The sequence below is a fragment of the Schistocerca serialis genome, chromosome 3, assembly GCF_023864345.2.
Source record: "Schistocerca serialis cubense isolate TAMUIC-IGC-003099 chromosome 3, iqSchSeri2.2, whole genome shotgun sequence".
NCBI classification, from domain to species: domain Eukaryota; kingdom Metazoa; phylum Arthropoda; class Insecta; order Orthoptera; family Acrididae; genus Schistocerca; species Schistocerca serialis.
In genome coordinates this window covers 783244959-783250879 of record NC_064640.1, presented here as the reverse complement: position 1 = coordinate 783250879, position 5921 = coordinate 783244959, and positions in this window count along the sequence as shown.

Genomic DNA, 5921 nt, shown 5'->3' with positions numbered 1-5921 from the left:
TTAAAGCTGATTCTTTAAGAGGAAGAAGATTGCTAGTATCTATATGAACTTTTCAGTGGACAGAAATTGGAAGGTACACAGTGATTGGATAAATAGAATATGTTGCTGGCAGAACAAACAATTTTAGGAGAGGGTATGGACACTTCGTCTTAGAGCACCATAGATGGAACACTCAGTCTTCATCTGCACTTCCAGCATGTGAGAATTTGGCTGATGGTCGTTTTGAGACTGTCTCAGAGTTGATCACAGTGTGGGGGTCGATATTACGAGTTAGGATCTTGGTATTCTGAATTAATTCCTGCAGTTGGCTGGTTGAACTCAAAATGCACTTATACAACGGTAGTGGCGCTTATATGTACATTTCTGCGTCTTTCCTTTATCTGTTAACGAATCCAGCAATATAGCAGATTATACAGCATTATTATCGTTTCCTTTCCAGTTCCACACCCTTGTGTGATTATATTATCCTGTATGTTCAGTGATCCATTTGAACCATTGTGAACCTAATTACTACTTGTATTCTCTATTGAATGTTTGGAGTTAAGTCCATGCATTTTAGCAATTAACAGGGATTTATTCTGATCTTTAGCTGCATTCTATACTTCGATGAAAACTTCTCATTATTTCTACGTGAGCTTTGGTACCCACATTTCACGTTTAATTGGGCCACCAATGTTAAAGTTCAGATATTCAGTAACATCCACTGCACAACTGTGTTAATATTGAAAAATTCAATGTGTTGGTCATCAGACTCAGATCTTGACAGCATTGCAAGTTGGAGACTCCAATTGGGGAGTTTTTGAGCACTGCCAATCTACTGATATACGTAGTCATCTAGTAGGTAGCCAAATTAAGAAGTTAGTGACCCCTCGTTTAGGATTTTTCATTTGCTGCAATCACCTGATCTGCAGCTGACGACAATTTAAGAAGTTTAATCGTTTTACAGTCTAAGCCCAGAAAAGGCATTACACAATATAGGCAAGAAGTGTGTTGTTTGTGTCAGTATCTGGGCATGACAATGTTAACCCATGTTCATGCACATAGTTTAGATAGGATGAATGAAGTTGGAAAAGGAACATCCGGACATTGAGAGTTAGAGATAGTAGTTTAACCATGGATTTCCAGCAACATAATACTCAACAGAGCAACGCTAGTGAAATACGGTATAATAATTTATAGGAGAGAGTTGAGTTAGCAATCGAGCTGAGTAAAATGCAGAGTATTGGGTGTCAGTTAGAGAATGAATAGTACAGTCTGGACAACCAGAACTATAACTGTGGATTTCCAGCAGGATAATACCCAACAGAGCAACACTAGTGAAATATGGTATAATAATTTATAAGGAAGAGTTCAGTCAGCAATCGTGCTGATTAACATACACAATTGTGGGGATCAGTTAAAAAATAAATTTATGAGTGAGGAAAATGTGATGTCAGACATGACAGAGAAATCCAAGCTCACTGGTCATGAGGAAGTAAGGCAGTGTGTTACGAACTTTGTACCAACTCACCCAGTACTGGCACATTTCATCTACAATCTTTTCTTATTGAGATGTCATTGGAAAATAACCAACAATACCAGATAAACAATGAGCATTACAAAAACATGGAAGGAAGTTTCGCAGTAATAGAATTGTAAAATAAACAACAGCACAAATGACAGAAGAAAATTTTGCAGAGTTAGAAGTGAAGATAGCGGATCAGGTAGAGAGGAGTAAAGGATTTTTTGTTCACCACACTAGATAAGGATATCAAGGTGGAGACCAAACAGTCCAAAGACAGGCCCTACATTTACTCCTAGATCTACAGCTTGGCCTACACGATTACTATGCAATTCCCAATCAAATGCCTGGCAGACGGTTCATCAAACCACCTTCAAGCATTTCTCTACCCTTCCACTGTTGAACAGCACACAGGGAACACAAACACTCACTCAAATCTTTCCATGCGAGCTCTGATTTCTCTTATTTTATTATGGTGAGCATTTCTCCCTATCCAGAAGAGCGTCAACAAAATATTTCCACAAGCTGAGGAGAAAGTTGATGATTGAGAAGACCCTACTGCAACGAAAAACGCCTTTGGTTTAAGGGGACATTCGCTGAAATTTGACAGTTTCTGCTTCCTACTCCATAATGTACTTTGGACTTTCCTGAACGTTTTGGTATATAATACATTAAAATCAGACAATTGTGAGACCTTCAAATAATATTTTGAATGTTATTGTGTGTGTCAAATTTTGGAGCTATGTATATACTTCCACAGTTGAGCAGTCATATCTTGGGAACTACACAGTCTACAGGATGGTGAATTGCTTTGCTTTGTGCCTACTGTTACGTCTCGAAACTTGGCATTATGAACAAACCTAAAAAACCAAGCAGGGTAACACAAAACTGTGATGGCAAGACAAAATGTGCTGGATGACTAACGGACAAAGTAATGAATTACATGAATATTATGGGAAGGCCATTAGGGATAACTGACAATTTAGAGAAGATAAAAAGAGCTGTGTGGAGCACTTTCCTTCATTGAATATCAACCAATGAAAAGCCTTGTCATGCTTTGTGTCCACCTCCACCAAACAATTGGTATTAACATAAGCAAGCTGAATATTCTGGTACCCTGCATGAATTTACACATAAACATTCTCTTCCTTTGGCAGTAATGGAGGCAATCAGACCTATTTACAGAGATTTGGCAAATCCTGAGCTACTAAAGAAGTGTTTACATGGGAAGACCCTGAATGTGAGTGAGTCTTTCAATAATGTTGTGTCATGCTGTGTGCCTAAAAATGTATTTGTTGGCCTTATGACTCTGAAGTTAGCATTGCCTGATGCTGTAATAACTTTTAATGGACAGAACAAAGTTAAAGGACGGTGGGAACTGAATGACCTTCGTGTATGTGAAGCAGAGTTAGCTTCTCAGCAAATGTCAAAAGAAGCAAGAAAGAAAAGGAGGAGGCAAGCACTGGGCTGTTGTGACACTGAAGGAGACACAGACTATGGGCCAGGACAATTCTAGTGCAAGGACGCAGAAATGTAAGTCTGTATAAGAATTTATAATAAAAAAGTTTTTAAACCTCAATATCTCTGAACTACATTTTTGCAGGATGAGATTTTCACTCTGCATCAGAGTGTTCACTGATATGAAACATTTTATATTTTTTTCAATAAATCACCCATTCTCTAAAAAAGTGCAGATGCTAGAGACATGAAATTTTCAGAGCATGCCAACTGTGAGATTCAACACATATGGAACAAGAATAATTAAAATATCATGAGTTGTTTTGTCTTTATATTCATTTATTTACAAAATTCTGTCAAAAATTGAATGTTTGAAAAAAAAAATAACATGCCCCACAATAAAATTTTAGTAATAATTCGAGTTCAATGTATCTAGAAAGATGCATTTAATAATTATGGAAAATTGTAGGTTGGTGTCTTAAAAGGTTTCCAAGGTAATGGGTCACAAAATTCGATAATTTAACTTTGGCGGCATAGGACATACAATGTCTCCTTAATGGCTGACATCTCAATTCATGCATCATATCCATGGCACTCTCTCCCCTAATTTATGATAATACTAAGCTCAAATAACTGATGAACAGGTGCGTGGTTGCAACAAGATAAGTATGTTGTCACAAGAAATGTAAAGTATAACAGATGATCTGTGTAAAGATATTGACATAATCAAAGACTGGGAGGGCGATGTCACAGAAGAAATAACTAAAGTCAAAGAGCAGTCAAACAGCTGTTGTGAAGTGACACTGTATCAAATACAGCCACACCAGTTAATTTAAAAGACTAGGAAGACATGAAAGCACTATTCCAATCCAAAGAGATTCAGGTGGACATAAATGACAGTAACTGTGAAGTTGTATCAGAGTTACTCAAAGAAAAAGAATGTGGTACAACCAGCAATACCAGTAGGCTCGGAGTATCAGGAAACTGAGAAAGACGATATATGAAAGCACTTTGTCTTTGTGCAAAGATATGTACTATTCCCTGACTGTTTGAACACTCTTCATTTGAAAATTTTGATTGAATGATTTCAAGGCAGAGGGCCGAGGTCATGGAGTGTGGGATTTAAAGTGCACACCTCTGAGAGGGGGCAGTAGCAATGGTGTGAGTAATTGCAGTTGGGTGCAAAATGTATGAATAGTTTAAGCATGCATTTTTCAATCATTGCTTAATGAAAGATAACCAAGATCGTGTAAAATTGAATATCTTTGTGATGTAAACTTGTACTGAATCGCAATACCGCGATGAGATACCATATTTGAAGGAGGTGGTCAGATGTAACCAGTTTCTTGACGCAACTTAAGTGCAGAAGGAAGTTATTAAAATCTGCTAAACGAAATTACCATACTAACTTCTGAGAGGAATCGTGTTCGTGGGTCACAGTATGAATGGTATTAATTCGTTCCAGTACTTGTTGCAAGAACTTGAGTTCGCTCACAGAGCCAGAGTAAGACAGCCTATACGCTTTGTACAAACTCACTTCAAGCTGGAATAGCACAGTCTGGACAACCAGAAGTGTCGAGCGAGAGCCCACACTTTAGGAATGGGAGTAGGCTGAATAGGAATAATCAGTGGGGTAGCGGGGCCATGGTAGTGGCTAGATGACAGGCGCCACAAAAGTGAACAAGATGATCAATGTAAGGAAGGTGCAGAAATTGTTGAAGTTCGAAATCTTGATGCATGAAGTTATCAGTGAAACAGTGATCATCGCAACTGAGTAGCAGTCAAGGCTCTGACTTCACTGTTAGATGGTATACAATTGCCCGGAGCCTTACTTGTCGACTGTGATGAGTTATACATTTTAGACTCACGCAATCAAATTTTGTTCGTAGGGAAAGATGTTTATGAGGTGTGTGACAAGACTAGGCAGTGGCCGATATTCAAAATGCGCAGGATGAAAGTGCACAGAACCGTACTTGGATTGAGTGTTGAAGTCAAATAACAGATTAAGGACCATTTCGAGTGCCAGTCGCACTCAGTGCAAACGTGTTTTTCATACAGAATCTGACAGTAAAGGATATTCTAGGTCTCAACTTCTTGAAGCTCTACAAAGTAGTATTGCACCAGAAACAAAGTTTTGGATTGGTGTGTTTGAACCGAACGGAATTAAAATGTAGGGACAAGTTATGATGATAGCTTTGAATTGTTAGGGTTTGTGCTCACTGGTGATGGAAACGTGCCATCAGAAAACGAGTAAGAGCAGTTAATGGACATAGGCGAGGAGGAGTTAAAACAAGATGACGAGGTGAGTAGTGAAGTTGACTCTTCAGATGTTCAGAGGACGGAAACAACTCTGGAATTAGGGACAGAAGAAGTGGTGATAGATGCTAGAGAAAATTGCGAAGATGATGAGTGGGAAGATGTCTTGTTGAGTGATTTCGAAGACGAGGAGACAAGTTACTTTGAGTGTAATGCTGTAGTAGAGGCTGGTAGGACATTCAGCACTCTTCTTCACTCAAAAGAATGAATAGATGCGATATTAAACATACCTGCAGAGGAGGATGAGTCGAGTGATGATGAATACGTAGCAAAACCCAAGGAAAAGAGCTGTATTATGATCACAGGAGGTGTAGCTGTTCTGATAGTAGAAACGGAAAGGAAAGGAGGAGGACTGAACAGTAACCACGAGGACGACCCGCGGAACAGTTTATTCAGCTTGGAGGATGGGTGTGGGGTACTGCCCACTCGTCGTGTATAGGGTGCCTAAGGACTGCTGCGTTCTCGGAATGCTATACAACAATTCAAGCAAATAACATTAGTACTTTTATTTCAATAAAGCAGGTTGACAGTACTTAAATTGAATTTACAAAGGATTCGCAAGCGATGGGCGGTATGCAGCTAAGTCAGAGTCTTTCAGTATATACAATTTTCATGCAAGTTTATCACACAGTTTGTGGATCACTAA